The sequence below is a fragment of the Convolutriloba macropyga genome, chromosome 6 (genome assembly GCF_964194025.1).
Source record: "Convolutriloba macropyga chromosome 6, txConMacr16.3, whole genome shotgun sequence".
In the NCBI taxonomy this organism is placed as follows: domain Eukaryota; kingdom Metazoa; phylum Xenacoelomorpha; order Acoela; family Convolutidae; genus Convolutriloba; species Convolutriloba macropyga.
Genome location: NC_134473.1, coordinates 5,062,664 through 5,083,801, shown reverse-complemented (window position 1 = coordinate 5,083,801; position 21,138 = coordinate 5,062,664). Strand labels below are relative to the sequence as shown.

Sequence of the window (21,138 nt, the reverse complement as noted above, 5' to 3'; positions counted from 1 at the left end):
TTCAGACTCTGATTTTTCTCTGATTCAGACTCTGATTCAGACTCTGATTTTTCTCTGATTCAGACTCTGATTCAGACTCTGATCTTCTTTGAATTAGGGAAACTCATAATTATGTTCAGGAGCCAAGCTAGGTTTTACCATTGCTTTCGCTCTCAGGTCCTTAAAATATACAAATTCATACAATACCTGTAGAAATTGAAGAAATTTATAAAATAGGTTGCCGGAAATCTCCTCAAGTCAAGTTAAAGACTGACTTTTTGAGATTTTCCAGTATGTTCTGTGTGGTTTAAACCATCCTCCTTTTTCATTCCGGGCTGTTTTGTTTTGCTGCTTTAAAAAAATTCTGATTTTTGTTCTGAATCAGAGTTGATTCAGAAATTGTTATTCTGATTTTGCTCTGATTCAGAGATTTTCAGGGAAAGTTGATTCTGAATTTTTCTCTGAATCAGAGAAATTCAGAATTCGTTCTGAATTATCTCTGATTCAGTACTGAAAACCTAAATTTTTCTGAATTTGTTCTGATTCAGTACTGATGATCTCTGAAGGTTAGGTACGGGAAGTAATTTCAGAAAACCGAAACTTCATTTCGTTTGCATTATAAAAAATTTGAATCTTCGTAAATTTAAACTACTATGCTGAAGCAGGTGAAAAATACTAGAATTAAAACACGCAAAACGGTTAATCACAGTGATATTAAAAAAATATATAAATAATCTTTAATAAAAAATGATATAAAATCGTTGATTTTAATGATATAAGCTCATTCACAACTTTATGGTCAAAAAATGTTTTTCTTATCTGGATGATCGAGATTGCTCAAATCGAAGTAATTTTTGTCAACTTCATCACAAAAAGAACTCGAATTGGAACTATCAATGTCAAATTAAAGTAACTTCAAACCAATATGCGAAATATATAAACATACATATTCTTATCAATTCTGAAAAAATAGCGCCAAGATGTATTGGTTCTTTTTATTGTAACTCGCTTTTAAAATACTCAGTCAGTGAAATAATATCATATCTAACAAAATCTTTACATGTTCGCTGTCTTACATTCTTAGTTTTTCTGTTTAAATCTTAGCTTCAGTATGAATCATAGGATTTTCGCAATATTTACCGAACAAGGAATTGTAAATTGTTTTGGATATATCTTTCTCAGCTTCAAAGTGTTTCTGTATCACAGAATGCTGCTTTAATGTAATTGCACTGCAAATATTAAACAACTTTGTGCCCTGCTTAAAAAACTGCATTATTCTAAAATGTATAGAATATTCTTTCTTATCATTTTGATCCAATGTTGGTGTTTCACCCCTTCTCTTGTTTTAAGCTAACTGATCATCATCATCATCAATTGTTCTCTCAAAAAGAAGGATGAAGAATTGATTCCTTCTTTCTTCATATTCATCTGTTTGTTCTAAATAATAAATAGTCCAATAATCAACATCAGAATCGTCATTTGTACTTAAGGTAGTCTCAAAAGGAACTTTAACAAAATCAAAGTCTTCATAAGGTAATTTCTTTAATAAAGCATAGCTATATAGATTGTTTGTACCACAAGGTTTGTACAACTACATAAATTCATCGTCAACCTTGTTGAATCTTTTCACATTGGTGATTCTGCTCTGCAGATAATGACTATCGCTATCACGGTAAGTGTAAATGGTTTCCCACCTCCGTTGGCAGAAAAAGAAACAATTTTTCAGCAACTGCGTAATTTTAAGTGCATCAAACAACCCCACTTGAGTTCCACCACCATTTTCAAATATACACAGAACGTCAAATGTAATGAAATCTAAGTTCGCGTTTAACTCTACATACCGGTTGAAAGAGCAATAAAGCATCTTCTCACCATTTTCCATATGTTTTTAAAGTGGTCCATAGATTTTAAGTTATTCCTAATACTTTGAGTAGGAAGAATATTTATAAGTGTGGACCTGATACCTTCTTTTGTTAACCGCCAAACACTTTATTTTAGTCCTATATTTTTAGGGATATACTCATTAAACGATGACTAACAAGAACCTTTAATACTTCACGTTGAAAAATTTTTGCCTCCCCGTTGCCACTTGGCAGTAAATGAACTTGTAAAAAAAATCTTTCCTCTATTTGTTTCATTGTGGCAAATAACTGCAATGAAATTTTCCCTCCAATAACTGAGAACACAGGGGGTTTTAATGACCTATTTTTTGGTCTCAAGCCTTAGATCTCTAACTTTTTTCTAACACTCTTTTTAGAATATGTAACAAATGTCACTGCTATTGAGATTCTCTTCATCTTGTTTTGCAAATACCATCTTCCTGATTATACCCTTCACACAATTCAATCCGAAGTTTTGACTTTTATTTGCCATTGAAAAGGTAGCCAATAGCGATTTTGACATATGCTCAGCTATCTTACATGTTTTATTTCTTATCCTTTTGTTTACCTTTTGATACAAGTTCTGTATCTGCATATATGACATCTTCGCTTCTCGTTGTTTATAATCATTCATGAACTTTATCTGGCTTTTTGGACATATTATCTTACATTTAATCTGATAATCAGTCATGTCAATTCAACTTGGACTTTTTGAACCCAACCCAACCCAAGCCAAGACGATAGATGAGGAGCTAGATGAAGAGTTCGCAGTACTACACTTTCTCAGCAACGACGATAAGCCGACTTAGTTAATCTCTTAGTCTCTTTTCCAAGAGGCAAGGCTTTAGTTGCGCGCCACCCTACCCCCCCCCCCCCTCCAAAAGGCCCCCTGCCAAAACTGCGCTGCCAATACGCGGGAGTTGAGGTAGAGTCTACGCGGGACATCCCGGCCACCATAGCACTTACACCTGGGCTAGCTCGCACTGAGTCAAGAGTACCTGGTGCTATAAGTTAGAGTGTTGGCGGTACCACTGGCACTTCGGTTCCGTCGTGAGCACAAGCCCAGGTTTAGACACCAAAGGGTTGGCGCACTCTCACGAACGCAACACTCGCACCCCTGAGCATCCTTTTCAGGAAAACTCGAGCTAGCTCAGTGACTGCAAGCTCCCTGGTGTAACCGCTCCAAGAAGAATTTCCTCGAGCACTGAGACTATTTGGAGGCAAAGGAAGCCCGGTCTTGACCGTCCTGAGCCAAAGACTAGAGGCTAGCACTACAGTCTATAGATAGGCGGTAAGCTGCTAGTCTCACTCTCAGTGAGAGGGGGACCGAGCAAGACGTCCCGCGGACGAGAAAAGAAAGTGCTAGACGTCGCGTGACGCCGCGTTCCCAGACAAAGAGGGTGCAAGAAGACAACTCTGCCCACATAGTGGGTGAAGATATGAGACGCACCGCAGTACTCAGCTCGTTCAGCCTGAAATCAATAGGCTCCTGTGTTGGGGACACTGAACATCGCCTCTCTCCCTCTCAGTCATCGAGCTGCGAGCCCCTTTTAACTGTGCAAAGATCAAGTTCTTTTACCCTGCACAAAGACGAAAACTCTATACAAACCTCCAACTCGAGCTTTTAGACTGCACAAACTTCCCACTCGAGTTTTTAGACAACAACTTTGCTTTTACCCCTGTACAAAGTAGAGAACTCTCACCTCGAGCTTTTAGACTGTACAAACCTCAAACTCGAGCTTCCTAGACAACAACTCTGCTTTTACCTCTGCATAAAGGCGAACCCTGTACAAACTCTCACCTCGAGCTTTTAGACTGTACAAACCTCCAACTCGAGCTTTTAGACAACAACTCTGCTTTTACCTCTGTACAAAGACGAATCCTGTACAAACTTTCAACTCGAGCTTTTAGACTGTACAAACTTCCAACTCGAATTTTTATCAACCCCGGCTTCAAGCTTTTACCTCAGTACAAACCTCAACTTTCAGATCTGTACAAACTTCCAGTTCGAGCTTTTTACAACTTTAGTCTTTCAAGCTAACTTAGTAATGTCTCTTCGCAATCCCTTCTCTCTTAACGCGAAGATCTTCTAACGAGCTGCTTCAACAGTGAACTCCTCTGCTCAAAGTCTTGACATATCGCAAGCCTCCAACCTCGACCAAAGTCAAGCAACGAGCCACAACCAAAGCCAGAGAAAACGCAGAGCAACTGATGGACCCCGAACCAGCTCCAAGATTAGAAAGAGGCAACCTGAGCAACATATAAAATTAGTCTACTTCACATTTGAACATGAATCAACGAGCCACAAAGAATTTAACCAGAAGCTGAAGAACTTAACTGGCAATCCGAACTACGGAGAAGTGAGGCGAAGTCAGAACGGAAAAGGCTACTCGGTAAAACCAAGAACTACCCAGATAGCAAAGATGGTTACTGCAAACAAAGTCAAGGAAGCTTTCACAAACTACCAAGTCAAACTAAGCACTGCTGCCACCAACCCAGTGAAACCGAGCTTCGCCATAACAAGTGTAGATCAAGACATCGATCCTGAGGACATTAAAATTGAGCTGCAAAGTCAGAACATAGAGGCAACTTCAGTACATAGAATAACAAGTCGTGCAACCAACAAACTTACGAGGCTCATAAGAGTATTTACTAACAAAGAGACAATGCCAGAAATACTGTTGATAATGGAGTCAAAATTTTCAATCAGAGAAAGAGATGTGAGCGATCGAGACCAGAGCCCTCGGTAGTACAATGCTTCAAATGCCTCCAATATGACCACAAGGCGAAAGACTGCCCGAACAATCTCAAATGTAGACGATGTGGAGGAGAGCATGTTATAAGAAAATGTGAAGTTGCTCCAGAAAGTGCCAAATGCTCTAACTGCGGAGAGAGTCACTCTGCAAATTATCGAGTCTGCTCCAAGTACCAAGAAGCACGAGCGAGCAGCTATGCTGATGCAGTGAAGAGCAAGGCACACTCTAGTCCGCAAAGCTCTCTGAACAAGGTTGAAGAAGTCTTTAGCAACATCGACAAGAGGCTCGAGAAAATAGAGAGCAACCTCACTGAAAGGGTCCAAATACTTGAGAACAAAGTAGCTGAACTGGACAACAAGATCAATCTGGCTGAGCAAAGAGAACAAAATAGCATGACAATTATTGCAGCCATGATACGATGCTTCTTCGATTCCCCAAAGCAAAAGATAAACATCGTCCAGGCTCTAAACGTTGTCTCTGGCGAAAACTACAGTCAAGTTAAATATGATGCAAAGATTAGAGAATTCAAGCATCAATTCGCAGGCCAACGAACTTCAACTCATCATGGCAAGCCTTAAAGTAGCTCAACTGAACGTAAGAGGCTTGAGACCAAAGCTCAGAGTTATTGAATCAATTTTATTAGACAAGGGCATTCATGTAGCCTGTTTCAACGAGACAAAGACGAAGCAACCTCCTCATCTGGGAATTTTTTTTTAGCTGCAAGCATTAACGACAATATGCATGGCTCAGCCATATATATAAGAGAGGGACAAAACTACAGACTGTTAGACCAGAAATTCGTCAAAAACACCTCTAAAACCAACGAAAAGCTGCAAATAAGACTCGAAGAAGCTGATGTTGATTTTACTCTGATATACTTTTCACCCGGCAATGAGATCGAAGCAAGTCACTTGGTCAGGCACAATACAAAATGTATAGTGGTAGGAGATTTTAATCTCCCGAACACAAACATTAACCCTATGTCCACAAAGAGCGATGCAACAGGTCGAGTCGTTGAGGAACTTCTGGATGAAAAATACCTACTTCTGAATAAAGACCTCAAAACGCATGAGAAGGGATCCGTTTTAGACCTGCACCTGTGCTCTAAGCAACTGGCTAAGTACTTTGCGAAGTTCGAAATATTTGAGGAGACTCTGAGCAACCACCATATGACCATCAGCGAATTCAACCTGCGAGCTACAAAGTTAAGATCACTCCGGCCAAATTGGAAATGCTTCGGAGAGAACAAAAGCCAATATGCACATTTGAACAGCAGAGCAGAAAGCATAGCAACCCACATCAAGACGTGCTACGAGAACAGCCTCAAAGAAGTTAAACCAATACAAAACAAAGAAAAAGTCGCGCTCAATAGAAAGAAACACCAGCTGCAGAGAAGAGTCAGAAAGCTGAGAAGACTGGGCCTGAGAGGATACTCAGAGGAGAAATACCTCACATCAGAGCTCAATAGAACTTCGAGAAAGATCTCAGAAACATTAGTACAAGAAAGACAGAATCAAGAACTAAAGACTGTGGCCAGCATGAATTCAAATGGGAAGGGCACCGATTTCTGGAAGGCTTACAAGAAACTCACGCAATCTAGTAAGAGCAATGCAAACCAGCTTAAAATTATTACGCAGGAGGCAGCAGATAAATTTGCAGAGAAACTGAAACAGAATATGAGAATGCATGAGGCTGTATCTCAGGAAGCTGAAGAGATTGAAGCTCTAGTTGAGACATGCGTTAACGAGAAAAAATAGCACAGTATCGCCTGCCCCCTAACCACCGCGAAACTAATGTTCAGTTTGAACAACTGAGAAACATCATCAAAGTAAGGAAAAACACTTCTCCAGGCCCTGACGGAATATCGTACAAGATACTGAAACACCTACCAGTAATGAAAGAACTCTGTGAAATAATTCAAAGCTCTCTAACAAAAGGAATTGTGTCTGACTGCTCGAAAAAATCCAACGTTTCTATGCTGCCCAAGCCGAATAAAGACCACTCAGAACTCAAGAATTACAGACCTCTTTTCCTCACAAGTTGCATCGGTAAATTGTGCGAAGTTGTTATCAAGGAGAACTTAAACAAGCACTGTGAATGCAACGATATATTCACCAACGCGCAAGGCGCATACAGAACAGGTCGCTCTACAACTGACAATTTACTTTGTTTAAGCAAACATATTTTCAATGATGCCCTCTGGAAGCAGCCAACCGCAGCAGCTTTTCTCGATGTTCAGCAGGCATTCGATGCGGTGTGGCATAAAGGCCTAATCTATAAGATGCAGCTAAACAAAATGCCAGAGCTGATCATAAAATGGACCGTGAGCTATCTCAAAGACCGAGAGCTGACTGTTATATACCAACAGGCTGTGGCCAACAGCTTCAAACCAAGTGCAGGAGTACCACAGGGCAGCGTAATCGGCCCTACACTCTTCAACATCTATGTCAGCAGTCCAGAAGTCTCCAATGCAAAAATGTCCCAATATGCAGATGATATTGCAATATATACGAGTGGCAGAAACTGTAAAGCAGCTACTTTCAAACTACAGAAGGCTCTTAACTCGCTGGACATGTGGTGCAACCTTTGGAAAATCAAAATTAATCCCGAGAAAACAAACCTCATGTTATTGACCAGAAGTAGAGACAAATGCCACCACAAACTCAAACTGCAAGACGTCATTCTAAATCCTTCGAACACGACTACTTTTCTCGGAGTTGAGTTGAACGATAATCTAGCTTGGGCAGCGCAGATCAGGAAGATTGAAAAGAAGATGTATGGGAGAATAAATGGCCTCAGGATGCTGAAAGTGAAAGGTGTCAATTCCAAGTGCCTCATAATGTTATATAGGGCAACGATACGCCCAATTATGGAGTACGCCTCACCGGCATGGGCGGACGCCCCCAAGCACAGCATCATGAGACTTCAACTACAACAAAACAAAGCCATAAGGTTAGCATTAGATCTACCTAGATGGACATCGTCAGAAGAGCTACATAATGCAGCGAACCTTCCCAGAGTGAGCACACTTCTAGCCCAGGGAAATATACAATACCTCAAGAGAGCTTCTAACAACAACGCAGCGATAAGAGAACTGATCCAAGATCAACTTACTAACACGACAACTGAACTTCAATACACTACACCTGTACAGACGATACTGTTTGAAACAGCGAAAAATAGACTCTGCAATATGGACAGTCCCTAGGACTTTTTATCACAATTTATACAATTCAATTCATCTTTTCTTTTAATCGACCATCTACCTTCTCTTCTCTTGATGGCCTTTTGTTTTATGGATTTTATGGAGCTTTTACTACAATTTTAAGCCTGTGGGTTTTATGGACATTACGGAGCATCTACTCATCAAAGTCATCATCTTCTTCTTTTCTTCACTTTTTGGTGGCCTAATCTCAATCCTGACTCTCTCTTCGCTCTGAAACACGAGCAACACTAGACGTCTAGTTGGGTTCCAAGACTGAGAGCAAAATCTGAGAAAGAATACATAAACACATGAGACGGGTTTGAAAGGCTCAATCTCAGCGAGCCAAAGAAACTCGAGTCCCCCCCTCGGGAGACTTACAGCCTCATGTCAATTCAACTTGGACTTTGAATCACACCCATAAGCTCACTTACCCTAAAATCACAATATTTTACATGCGTTTTACATGGCTTCCTAAAAAAGAAATCTCTTATTTTAATTTAGGGCCAATTTTAATACCATGTAAGAACCATAATGTCTTTTTTATCGTTATTGAAGTCATTAGATCTCTGCATTAATTTTAATTTACCATTTTCAACATGTTTATGAAACCAAACAACAACAATCTTTTTTTCTGTGTTTTACTAGCAGAGCCATATAGATTCTCATAATCATTCCACGCATCAATTCACTCATTTAAAAAATTCAATTCTTTACTTTTATTTTTAGTCACTGGTTATAATGCAAAAATAACACTTAACTGGTAGCATTCATTTAAAAAATACATTGAAAAAGTTTAGTATAGACATAGTTTTTGTTATCAAATCGGAAATTAAATCATTATAGACCCCGACTGATGACTTAGTCTATTTAAATATTTATCTGTACACTTAAAATTGCAGTGAAGTCACAATTATAACCAAAATCTTCATAACTCTGCTTCATAGAATCCAACTATGCACTGAGAAGAAGATTTTGTTCTCTAATCATTTAATTACTAATTTGAAAAACTTTATCCTGATGTACACCAGAGGTCTTTTTTTTGTATAGACAATCAACTATAAAATTAAACTTATATGACCCGTATAATACAAAGTTATTAAACCTACAATCACAAACACTTTTTATTTCGGGAATAAGAGCTCCACCTGTATCTGTGACATAACATTAATTCTTATGATAAAAACAGCATCCAGATTATAATCTTCATTGGAATCTAATATAAGTGTCTTCCGTTTAATAATGTCTTCATTAGTTATAAGGTTTCGCAAAACGGCGCCTTTAGAGTTTTCATCCCTTAAGCCCAAAAGACAAAACCAGTTTTTGTTTTATTTTCTCCTTGCTCTTTAACTGCGGTTGTACATAGTTCTCAACAATGTCTGGTGAATAGCGTTATTTAAACACTATTTGCTTAATTCTTTGTTTTTAATCAAAAACTAATTTATACAGAACAAATTTTGTGTATTAATACTCATTTCCTTTGTTGGGCAAAATTTCAACAATTGTGATAAACGATGCCTTTTGATAACAATAGGGTTACTTTTTGGCCAAATCCTGCATTTTATTATTCTTTTTGCCTCAATAGGCTCTTGTTATGCCTAAACTTGTTATGTTAAACTATGACTACCATTAAAATTCGATACTTCAAGTTGAAAAATTTTTGCCTGTCCGTTGCCGCCTAATAGAACATGAAACTTTTTTATCTTTTCTCTATTTAAACAGTTCACCAAACAAAAAGCTGAATTTATACCTTTTTTCATTGCAAAACAATACTGCAAAAAAAATTTCCTTCTTATAATTGAGATTACAGTGAGTTTTAATGGACATATTTGTTGGTCTCATGACTATAATCTCCACCTTTTTTCTTACACTATTCTTCAGATATGGGACATATGTCACTATTATGAGGATACTCTTCATATTCTTTTGCCAAAATCATCTTGCTATTGTTCTTAATACAATGTTTTGGTTCTACTGACAATATAAGTTTAACAAAATCTTAACACAATTAATTCCGACTTTTAGTGGCCACTGTAAAGGTGTCTAATAGCAATAGGCACATCTATTTTATTTGTTTTATTACCTATCATTTCGTTTATATTTTGATATACCGTTCTGTATCTGCATATACAACAATCGTTGCTTCACGTTGTCTAAAATCATTATTGGAAGTTATTTGGTTTTTGAATATATTATCTGAGATTTATTCTGACTATAAAATTCATGCAAATTAAAATTGGACTGTGAATTACACCAATAAGGGCAATTACCACTGAGCCACAATTTTTTACACGTTTTACATGGTTTCTCTAAAAACAATTCTAAATTTAATCCAAGGCCAATTATTATACAATGCTAGAACCCTACTTTATTTCAAACCCTATTGATGTCGGTCGCTACATATATCAAATCCAATTTTCCTCCTTAACATGTTTATGGAACCAAATATTAATTATTTATCTACTCTGTTTTAAGTAGTGGAGCCATCTTGATTCTCATAATTGACCCATTCATCGATTAACTAATTTAAAAAAATCCTCACTAATTTCCATTTTAGTAACTTCCTATAATGCAGCAATAACACTTAACTGCAAACATTTATAATTAAGAGCCTAAAAGAATAGCCTTAGTTCTTGTCAAATCAGCAGGTAAGCCAACATAGCACAGGAGTGATGGTTTAGTATTTTCTAATTTTTTCTGAACACTTTAAACACCAGTGAAGTCAAGATCATAATCATAATCCTAATATTTCTCTCTCATAAAAGAAGCCATGCATATAAATGAAGATTTTGTTCTTTATTCATATATTCACTTCTCTTATATTTGTGTCTTGATGCGCACCAGAGGTCCGTTTTTGAAAAGACAATCAACTAAAAAAATAAAATTATATGACCTGTATATTACAGAGGTATTTAATATATAATCATCAACAACATTTATGTTTTGAATAAAAGCTCCACTTCTAACTCTTACGTAATACTGTTTCTTATGTTGAAGCAGCATCGATAATATAATCTTCATTGAAATCTAGTCAATGCGTCTTCCGTTTAGTCAAAAGTGTTCGCAAACCGGCACTATTATGAATTTTTGTACCACAAGTCCAACAGACAAAGCCATTTTGTTTCAAGTTCGCCTTCCCCTTTAACTACGTTTTCAAGTACTTAGATTAGATTGGATTTGAATTTCCAAACGCTGGATAAAGGTACCATGCATTTATACATCAGCATTTGAGAGACATTCAAATATGTCGGAACCTGACGAGTGGTGTCTTTTTTCAAGAACATTGAACAAAATGAAGCATAACCTGAGGAGCTAATTTATTGATCCCTACCAACAATGTTTCAAAAGAAATTGGTTACCTTGTATCTAATTCTGAACAAAGATTAGCTGCATTTAAATAATTCTTGTTAAATTATTTCTCTCTACTGAAAGGCTGAATTATAAAAAAACAAATTTTGTGTAATTCTAATCTTTCTACTTTTCATTGACTTTTCATTGGCAAAAGATCAACAATTGTGATGAGCCATGCCGTCTGATAACGATAGGGTTAGTTTCTGCCTAATTGGTCTGAAGATTTAGTTTACATTTTTTTCTCTAAGTGATTACAATGATAACTGTACCTACATTTTAACAGATATAGGTATCAGGTTAGTAATGAAGATTTCAAATCACAAATACAAAAATACCGGCAGTAGAGTGATTCTTTCCTGCTTGAATCGGCGGAATTTTTTCAGTCGTCAATTTCAAAAGACAGGGATGGCAAAAGGGTAGGTTACATGTGAAATTAGGTGGAAAACATTATTCAAAAAAGTTGACTTCCCATATTTTTTAAAAGTGTTAAACATCACATCAACGCCCACATTCGGAGCTGGAAACCTAATTCAGACCTTTGATAAGTTCAATTCAAAGACAATGAGCACTAATTTCATTTTTTAAATAGTCAATCGTTGTTCAATAAGTTATCGGAGGCAGTAATGTGGTGACGCAATGCTGCCCAATATCAAAGGAGCTCATCGCCTTAAATTTTTCGCCCGTCGAATCAAATTAAACAAAAGTTGAGCACATTTGTCATTTTTGAACATCAAAATTGTCCATAGAAAGTTATCTTACAACGTGCTCTCAAAATAATTGTAGCGCTTGTATCTGGAAAATTGATCTTCAAATTCGAGCATCTCGTAAGAAGACTTTAAATACAACATTGTTGCAAGATCCTATAAGATAACCGTTGGAATGGAACTTGCGGACTATAGAAACCATTACAATTCAAGAAAACAATAGTTTAACCGTTTCTGTACTAAAATCTGTTTTCTAATTTAAATGCAATAATTTTTGCCACTACACTTCTTAATATGAGAGGCGCTGTGTCTAGCCACTGGGAAATTGATCTAAGTACATCACAATCGATAAATTAAATATTAATCTATAAAGCTCAAATAAAAAAGTAATTTACAGTATCGCAACAAAAATCTTTAGAAAACGTTTGCAAAATAATCTGACGAGAGAGTGATTAGTTCTGATATTTTATTATTCATTGATTAGACCACTAAACTGATTGTTGGTATCGTTACAAGTAAAGCATTTCATGAAAATTTTTCTAACACAAGCTTGAGGAATCACTCCAAGTTACGAAGGAAAATATTTTAAGGATAACAAGATTAAACGTTTGGAATTAGATTTTCAAGAACTAAAAAGAGGACAAAACCTCTCAGATAACCCCGCGGGGGAAATTTGGCAAACTTGTGTGTGTGTGTGTGTGTGTGTGTGTGTGTGTGTGTGTGCGTGTGTGTGTGTGTGCGCGTGCGTGCGTGCGTGCGTGTGTGTGTGTATGTGTGTCTGTGGATGTGTGTGTGTGTGTGAGTGCGTGCGTGCGCGTGTGTCTGTGTATGTGTGTCTGTGGATGTGTGGGTGTGTGTTTGAGAGAGTGTGCGTGCATGCGTGCGTGTGTGTGTGTGTCTGTGGATGTGTGTGTGTGTGTGTGAGTGAGTGCGTGCGTGCGTGTGTGTGTGTATGTGTGTCTGTGGATGTGTGGGTGTGTGTGTGAGTGTGCGTGCGTGTGTGTATGTGTGTCTGTGGATGTGTGTGTGTGAGTGCGTGCGTGCGTGTGTGTGTGTGTATGTGTGTCTGTGGATGTGTGGGTGTGTGTGTGTGTGAGTGTGCGTGCATGCGTGCGTGTGTGTGTGTGTGTGTGTGTGTGTGTCTGTGGATGTGTGTGTGTGAGTGAGTGCGTGCGTGCGTGTGTGTGTGTATGTGTGTCTGTGGATGTGTGGGTGTGTGTGTGAGTGTGCGTGCGTGTGTGTATGTGTGTCTGTGGATGTGTGGGTGTGTGTGTGGGTGTGCGCGCGTGCGTGTGTGTGTGTATGTGTGTGTATGGATGAGTGTATGTGAGTCTCTGTGTGTGCGCGCAAAAAAAAATTATACAAAAAAATTCTTTTAAGGAACTCTAAAGGACCCACATGAACCCGGAGGAAGAAGAAACCTTCTTCAACTTCGACAACGACAAGAAAAATCGAAAAATTAAGAATTTTGAAGATCAAGAAATGAATCAAGAAATTTTGAAGAAATGAAGATCGAGTTGAAGTTTTTCGAAAAAAAAAGATTGAAGATGGAAGGATTTTTCTTTTGATGCTCTAGAGTAAGATTTTTCTGATGTTTTCTTTTTTTTGCAAAAATATGTGTCGCTGCAAAAATATGTGCACATTCATGTTCAAAGTTCTCATTTTTTTCCAGATATAAGGAAAGACGCAGGGATAACTTGTAAGAGCCTTACAAGATCGAATAGTAAAATTCTAAGAATTTATAAGTTGGATGGTTGACTTGTAAGGCAAGAACTTGTAAGGTTTAGTTATTATTAGTAAAATTGTAGGAACTTATAAGTTCGTTGTTATACTTATAAGAACTTGTAAGAAAAACTTAAGGAACTCGCCATAAAAACTTTATGCATCGCCACAGCTTATATGGCGATGTATAAATTTATAAGAACTTAGAAGTTCTTACAATTTAAGCATCCAGTCCCGACCCGAGTAAAACAAAACAAGCAAAAGTTGGTGTTGACTTTTTTAAACTACCTTTGAGTCTTTATCTTTGCAGTGAAAGAAAACAATTCATTGCTGTGAATTTTCCAACTTATTAAAGCTAGTTACGGCTTATCTGTGAAGAAATTAAAAGCACTGATCGAACATTAATTTGGCGTTTTTAAGCCTAAATCTTGCACGATTTTTTTCTTTGCTACGGGAATATCTTAGTAAAATTTAGCTTATCAAAACGTTTGTCTTGTAAACTTTCAGCAATGAAAATTCTGTATGTGAGCAACTAATCACCTGCAATCTGGTTACCTATACTAGCACTGCGCCCCAGTATTAAAACTTAGTTTTTAACCATAGTTTTAAAATTTACTTTTATCAGGAACTGTATTTTTCATAAATCAGACTCTAACATCGTGCATGGTGGGCAATTGGTTGAACCTGTTGAGAAGCAATGAAGGTTTATTAAATTTCAGCTGAAAACTATCATTCAAATTTGAAAACTAGTATTCCATATTCATCCGAACAGCTGACACAGCAGTACTCCCGTATCGTTTTTTCTTTCTTTTAGCACACTTTTGGCGTTAAAAATTAGTTAATCTAATAATAGAAAAGTATATAAATTTAATATTAGTAAATTTTTTAGCTGTTAAATTTTCAAGATCAACGCAAAAATACTGCAAAATTGCAAAGATATCCTTTTTTGCTTCACACCAGGCTATTTAGCTTAACAAAATATCGTATTTGAAACCAGGACCTCGATGAAAAATGATAGTCAAGCACTTTTAAATCTCCAAAATATGAAAAGATTGCGTCAAATTGTAAGATAATTGTTCACTGATTAACCACTGATTAACAATACTTGATTAGTTGATTTACTAATTGATTATTTACTTGATTAGTTGAATTCTTGATTAGTGTGATTAGTTTGATAAGGTTACATGACAAAATACCCAATGCCATTATACCCAATTTAATCTCCTTTGATCTTTTCGTTCAATAGTCCGATTACAAATTAGCACTCAAATTTACAAGCATGCTTTCTCGCAATGAAGTTGCTAGTTTATTCCCATGTTTGGTTGTGATAGTTTCACATCAAGTCCCACGGGCCGCTGAGGCATGGCCAAACGCACTAACTAAATATTATGCTATCTAATCGTTCTGATATTTTCTACGTTAGAATAAAATATTGGGTATATTTTGGGTATTTTGTCACATTGGGCTTTTGTCCTGACACCGTTTGATAAAACTCATGAGTCACACTCATAACACGGCGGAATATTCATTAAACACATAATAATTTCTTCAAAATTCTCTTATTTTGCCAAGAGGTTCAAACACTGTATCACAAATGAAGCTCAAATAGGTTGACGAGACTCGGCAGTTGGGTGTGGTACAAAACGATGCAATGCAACCCTGAAAAAACACGTAAGTATTAAGTAATGCTAATTGCTTTGAGACCTACTCTAAGAGAGATGATTTGAAATTACATAAGATCAACGCTAAATTAAATGCTGAACAAGATGAACGCTAAGAGTTAGGCCTCGAATTTAAGCAATATTAACGCCAAAATAAACTCCTATGGTATGTAATATCAACAAAGAAGATGATTTTTGAAGGTAAGATCAACGCTAGCTTATGGCTACACTAGTCTGGATCAATTCTAAGAGTTAAGCGTTGAAAGTATGTAAGATAATTATTAAAATTTAATCGTTATCATTTTTAAAATGTAGCCTTGAAAATACAAACATTGTGTAAGATCTATTCTGCTAGAAATGCCAGTGTTATGTAAGACATAATTTTGGTTTCTGCGTAATCGCAGAGGAACATCATTAGGCCTACAGTAGCTTGTTTTCAGCTGCCCTTTTTCTTATTATTCCCCCACATTTCAGACTGTTCTTATTATGAGCATCATTGCTCTTTTTTTGGTGACTATAGCCACTTTTTTTGTGTCTGAAACTTTGTGTCTTCATGGTACCATTATTGCAGCCAACATTGGTCAGGCTATGGTCAACCGGAAGCTATGGTTAAGTAGGAGCTCATCCTCACACAGACAACTTCACGGAGTCCGGGGATTGAACTCTCAATCTTTGTCGTTTGAACCACACACCTTACCTCTCGGCTATCACGCCACATACGGTTAAAACTCTGAGTTATGTAAGATTGATATTTGTAATATGTAATTGATATTTCGTTTCATATGATCCTACATCAGGGCAACCGCCGTCAATCTTAGAAATAGTTGCGGCTTTTTTTGAGCTGACCTCTCGTTCCAGTTATCAACCAATTGTGATGGTTATTTTTGACAATAATTGCATCTAACATTCCATTAAAAACAGGCGCTCCTTTTTTAATGAATATTGCGCTAAGAGTTCGAATTTGACAACAAATGTCAATTCTTGTAGTTACAAATTAGTTAAATAGTTCCTTTGTCGCGGCATCCCACACTGTAACATTTTTAGTTGACAGGGCGCCTCTCGTATTGTTTGTATACAAGACTAAAATTTTAAATATTGGTCTTTCTAGCAAGTTTCCATCTGTTTTTCAAAAATTGTTTAATAAATTTACTACAATATAATTTGTCGCATTAAACAAACTAGTTGCTTTTTTGAAATTTCAAAAGGTTATTATTTGACAATTGAACAGCTCTGCGGACACTAACAGAAGAAATAATATCCCGAGTCTAAAACAGAAGTTAATCTTGTAAGATCTTGCAATATTCTTTCAAAAAAATTAATCTTATAAGATCTTACAAGACAGAGATATTCTTGCAAGATCTTTCAAGACAGTGTTAATCTTGTAAGATTCTTGTAAAACTCTTGCCAGATTAACTTTTTTGGAAGAATCGTGCCATTAAGATAGAAAACAGCCAAAACAAGCTAAAATGAGAAACTAATGGAATTTGAAAACACCATCCTGTAGAGACGAAAGTTAACCCATTCTAGAAAGAAAATATTTGAGACAGCTGCTTTTCATGATTTCAGAATTAAAATCAACAATTCTGGTCATAATTAGAAACTCCAAAAACTTTCTAAACAAACTAAAAAACACATTTGTTTCTTCCTAAGCTTGATTCAACAGCTTGAACGGTGGTTTTCACTGGTTTACTGACAGAGAACCTCACTTTTCGAGGAAAAAGTGTAGTAAACGGTACTTAAATTCTCTTCCAACAAAATATAGTGGACATGATTATATACTTAAAATATTCCTTATCACAGCAGTAATTTGTCTTCGAAATTAAAACAACTTTGCATATTTTTATGTCAACACAATCAATTGGTTTAGTTTTTTTTTGAGAAGTTTGAAAAATTTGTTTTTTGTTTGGTTTTGAGGAACAAATCTTCATCAATATTGTAGACTGTAGCAAAAACAATCTCTGTAAAAGCTTATTGTCGTCTCATCGCAGATTTCAACGCCAACTATGCTCTGGTCTTCAACTCAAATGCAATTTTGGAAACAAATCTTCAGTTTAATTTAAATAAAAATAGCAAATTTGTGGTTGTTTCAAGACAGCAAGACTTCAAAATCAAGAACAAAATAACCTATGCACATTTTGAATAGATTTTTTGTTAATATGGTTGTCCAGTTTATACAAATTACAAATTCATGAACCATTGGTTCTGAATTCGGAGGTTGATCAGTTGGTAATATCCTGTTCAACGCACATTGATATTTCCTGTGCAAAAAACTAAAATACCCTAAACACATAGGTATTTCAACTTCTCACTCTCTAGTTTTTACACTAAAGAGCCCATGGTAACAACAAATTCCATCAGATCAACAATTTCCTGTTTTGAGCATTTTTACCCACTTCGGATCTCGTTTTTTTCTTCGAATTTCTATACAAACAAAACATACCTTTACCCACGGTTGGGAAAATGTTTCCCAACCGTGGATAAAGGTGTTTTGGCCGCGGTAGCTAACTGCTAAGCTATGCTTACCTGAATGTAACTTGATTCATCAGCTTGAAGGGTCGTGTTACTGATTTACTGGCACAGAATCTCAGTTTTCGAGGAAAAAATTGTGGTAAGCGGTCTGATTTTCAACTTCTCTTCCATCTAATTGAGTAGACATGATTACAAACTCAAAACGTTCCTTGTCAAGGTTGTATTTTTTTTCTTTGGAAAAAAAAGCTTTGCCAATTTTTTTACTCTAACACAGAATCAATTGGTTTTGTTTCTTTTTCTTAAAGAGTGAAAAATTTTGTGTTAGGGAATTGGCTGTGCCCCATTTTTGCCTGCGCCAACATAGGTTTATGACTTTTTGCGCTTGCTTCCTTCCCTCTCACTTAGGTGTTTTGCGAAGGCCTTAGGTATTGCTTTGCTGGGTTTTGCTGCTGCCCTTTTCTGCTTTGGCTTCATACGCTTGCTTTGGGAGGGGTATCCATGCACTTACTGTTCTATGTTGCTCAATTTTTTCTCCTGTTAAGGATTTGCGACACATCGTTGACGGGGAGAGGACACCTGGGTTGAAAAGGAAAAAAGCAAAGAGAAGTTCAAAAAGAAAAAGGAAAAGAAACAAAAAGTTTGAAAAGAAGAAAATGCAGTAGCGCGAAGGATCTTCTCTCGTTTTCTTGTTGTGACATATTGCTAATACGATGTCTTTGTTTTTCTTATGATACTTCTTCTGTTTTTTCACTAAATTCAATTCTTAATCTTTTAATGCAATACCAATGAAAACATGAGTTGCTTTTTTTGTTAGACCTTCTAAGATATTATACGGCAAATCAGCGGTCCTGCTAATTGGTTCAATAGTTATAAACCTAAGAGAAGTCATAGTAATCGCAGATTGTTTGAAACCGAAGAAGTTTTTGTGAAATAATTCCTGAGAAACAATAGCAAACGTAAAAACAAAAAATTAATACAATAAGCTCAGCAAAACGCAATACAAAAAATAAAAGTGGGTAATTTTTCCGCACTGTTTCGAGAGAGAGGGATAAAACTCAAGAATGCTGAAATTTTTTTTCCTTTCAAGAAGTTTCTGCCTGTTCATTTTTCTGTCATTTATCGCAAGGCCTTATAACGTTCTGCAGACCGTTTGATCAATTGAAGCCATTTTGGACGCAAAAAAAACTTATTTGGCTAAATTTTGCCATTTTTTTTCTTTTTAGGATATTACACTTCATTTTTGTAAGTCTCGATCTGTCTCGGTAATTTTCTTTGTCTACTAGGTTGTCTATTCTATTAATGTTTCAATTGGTTGCTTGGCTTTGCCATTATCACCAGTTGTTTCGATTTCGATAATTGGTTAAAGGCAAATTAAATTTAGATATGTTTAACACTTTTTACTGAAAGTATGCCACAATTATAAATTCAAGTTTCCTTGTCAAATAATAAGCTCCTATCGTTTTCAAATTTCCAAACTTTTTCCGTTCTGGTTCTTTGAAAACTGATTTTTAGCTTAAAAAATTGAAGTCTTAAAACGTGAAAATTCAACTTTTTCTGTTTTTTTTTTCGCTTACTTGTAACTGTCTTTTTGTCTATTTTCTTTGATATGAATTATCATCAACCTGAAATACTGCTACATAATATGACAACGATGTTTTTCAAGGAGGACAGAAAATTAAACAATATTGAGTTCAGTACTTGAATCAGAGTCTCATTTCTTAAATCACTGTTTTCCTTTGCTGACACAGTTGACATGAATATCTCTGGTATTGTAAGCACTGACAAGCTCTACTTTGTTCAGTTTTTGGTTTCTCTTTGCCCTACCTACCGTCGCCAGGGAACTTACAATAATTACTGCTTAAGTTTTTTTTAAAATCAGTTTGAAAATTCGATGCTTTGTTTTTTCTCTGAAATATTTGGCATTTTTCTGTATGTTATCGTATAAATCTGAACAGTTTCCTTAGATCATTTTTAATTTCCAGGAGATTTTTATGTGGAATTTGAAAGACAGAAGTGACACGGAAAATTATTGTAAGCTCTTCTTACTAAGTGCATTCTTTTAACATTTTTTGAAGAATTTTCTTTATGCCGTGCTTTTGTTTTGCTGGGTGTAATTTCTATCGAGTGCCGTTGATTGAGAACCTAAACATTTTTCCTAAATTGCGTCAAGAAATTGGTAGGTAAAAAAACCAGGTATTGTTAAGAGTATCGAAAAAATTAGTTTTCTAAGTCTTGGTATTTAATCTTTATTTTCCTTTGTTTTCTCAATCTGGTTTTTCAAATTTATTGATTTTCCAGTTTAATTCTAAGTCAAATTTTGTTTCGGGTGGAAACCTGAGTCTTCCAGCTAGGTTTTTGCTATTTGTAGACATGCGCTGTTTTTCATTTTTCTTATATCTAAAATTGCAGACAATGTTGCTTACTCAGCCTGAGTTCAATCAAGTGTAATTATTCATATTTTTAGCCGAAAAGTCCTCATATAAATTTAATGCTAAAAGAGAAGGAAATTAAGTAAAGTAGATAAATGATTTTTATTGTTTTTGCTCTGTAGTTAAACGTTGCTTTCAAATTTGAGCAAACAAAAATCATAAAGATTTGCTTTTTCAAAACTTCAAATGTTACGGTTGTCTATTTAGAAGGTCTGTTATCGCGGACCGTTCAAAATAGCTTAACTAATTAATTCTTAACCATTTTTTTTTTCATTTTTCACGTATTACTTTATGCCAGCGTAACTGGTATATCCGGTATAGCCATTTTGTATGTAGTTAAACGTTGCATTCAAACTCTTGTAATGCATAAAACAAATAGACAACCAGCTTTTCTGAAGCTGCAAAAGGTGACCTCTAAAACATTAGCAGTTCTGCTGGCACAGACCGCTAAAAACTTCAATTATAGTCGTATGCCTTTTTCTCATTTCTTTTGTAGCAATTTATGCCACTCTAGATGATAGTCTCGGCTCACTTCGACGTGATCAGTTATAAGTACAATTAAAGAAATACAGAGAAAGTTGTTCAGTTTACGATATCAAGCAACGACACAAAAATTCACAGAAAACTAATTAATTTGACACAAGTCGGTTTTGCTAGTTTGACGGTTACATTAAGTTTGACATCTTTTTTCAAGAACTTTTCCCTTATCTCTAATAAAGAATTATAATACAAATAGGAATCGAGATTTTTTTAAAAAATCAAAATGAATAGCGACGAATACCGTGAATGGGGAAAGAAAATGGTTGAATACTCTGCAAAATATCTGGACGCAATTAGAGAGCGACCGGTTTACCCGGATGTTAAGCCAGGATATTTGAAACATTTGCTTCCGGAGAATGCGCCCCTAGAGCCAGAACCGTTCCAGAACATTCTTGAAGATGTGGATAGGTTAAAATGCCTGGTGTGACTCATTGGCACCATCCGC

General features: G+C 36.2%; 1 protein-coding gene across 2 annotated transcripts in view; it reads right to left on the bottom strand.

Annotated features, from left to right (window-relative positions):
* LOC142341447 (uncharacterized) overlaps positions 1-21,138 on the bottom strand; it is a 545,892-nt gene that overhangs the window by 417,450 nt on the left and 107,304 nt on the right. The window lies entirely within an intron of this gene.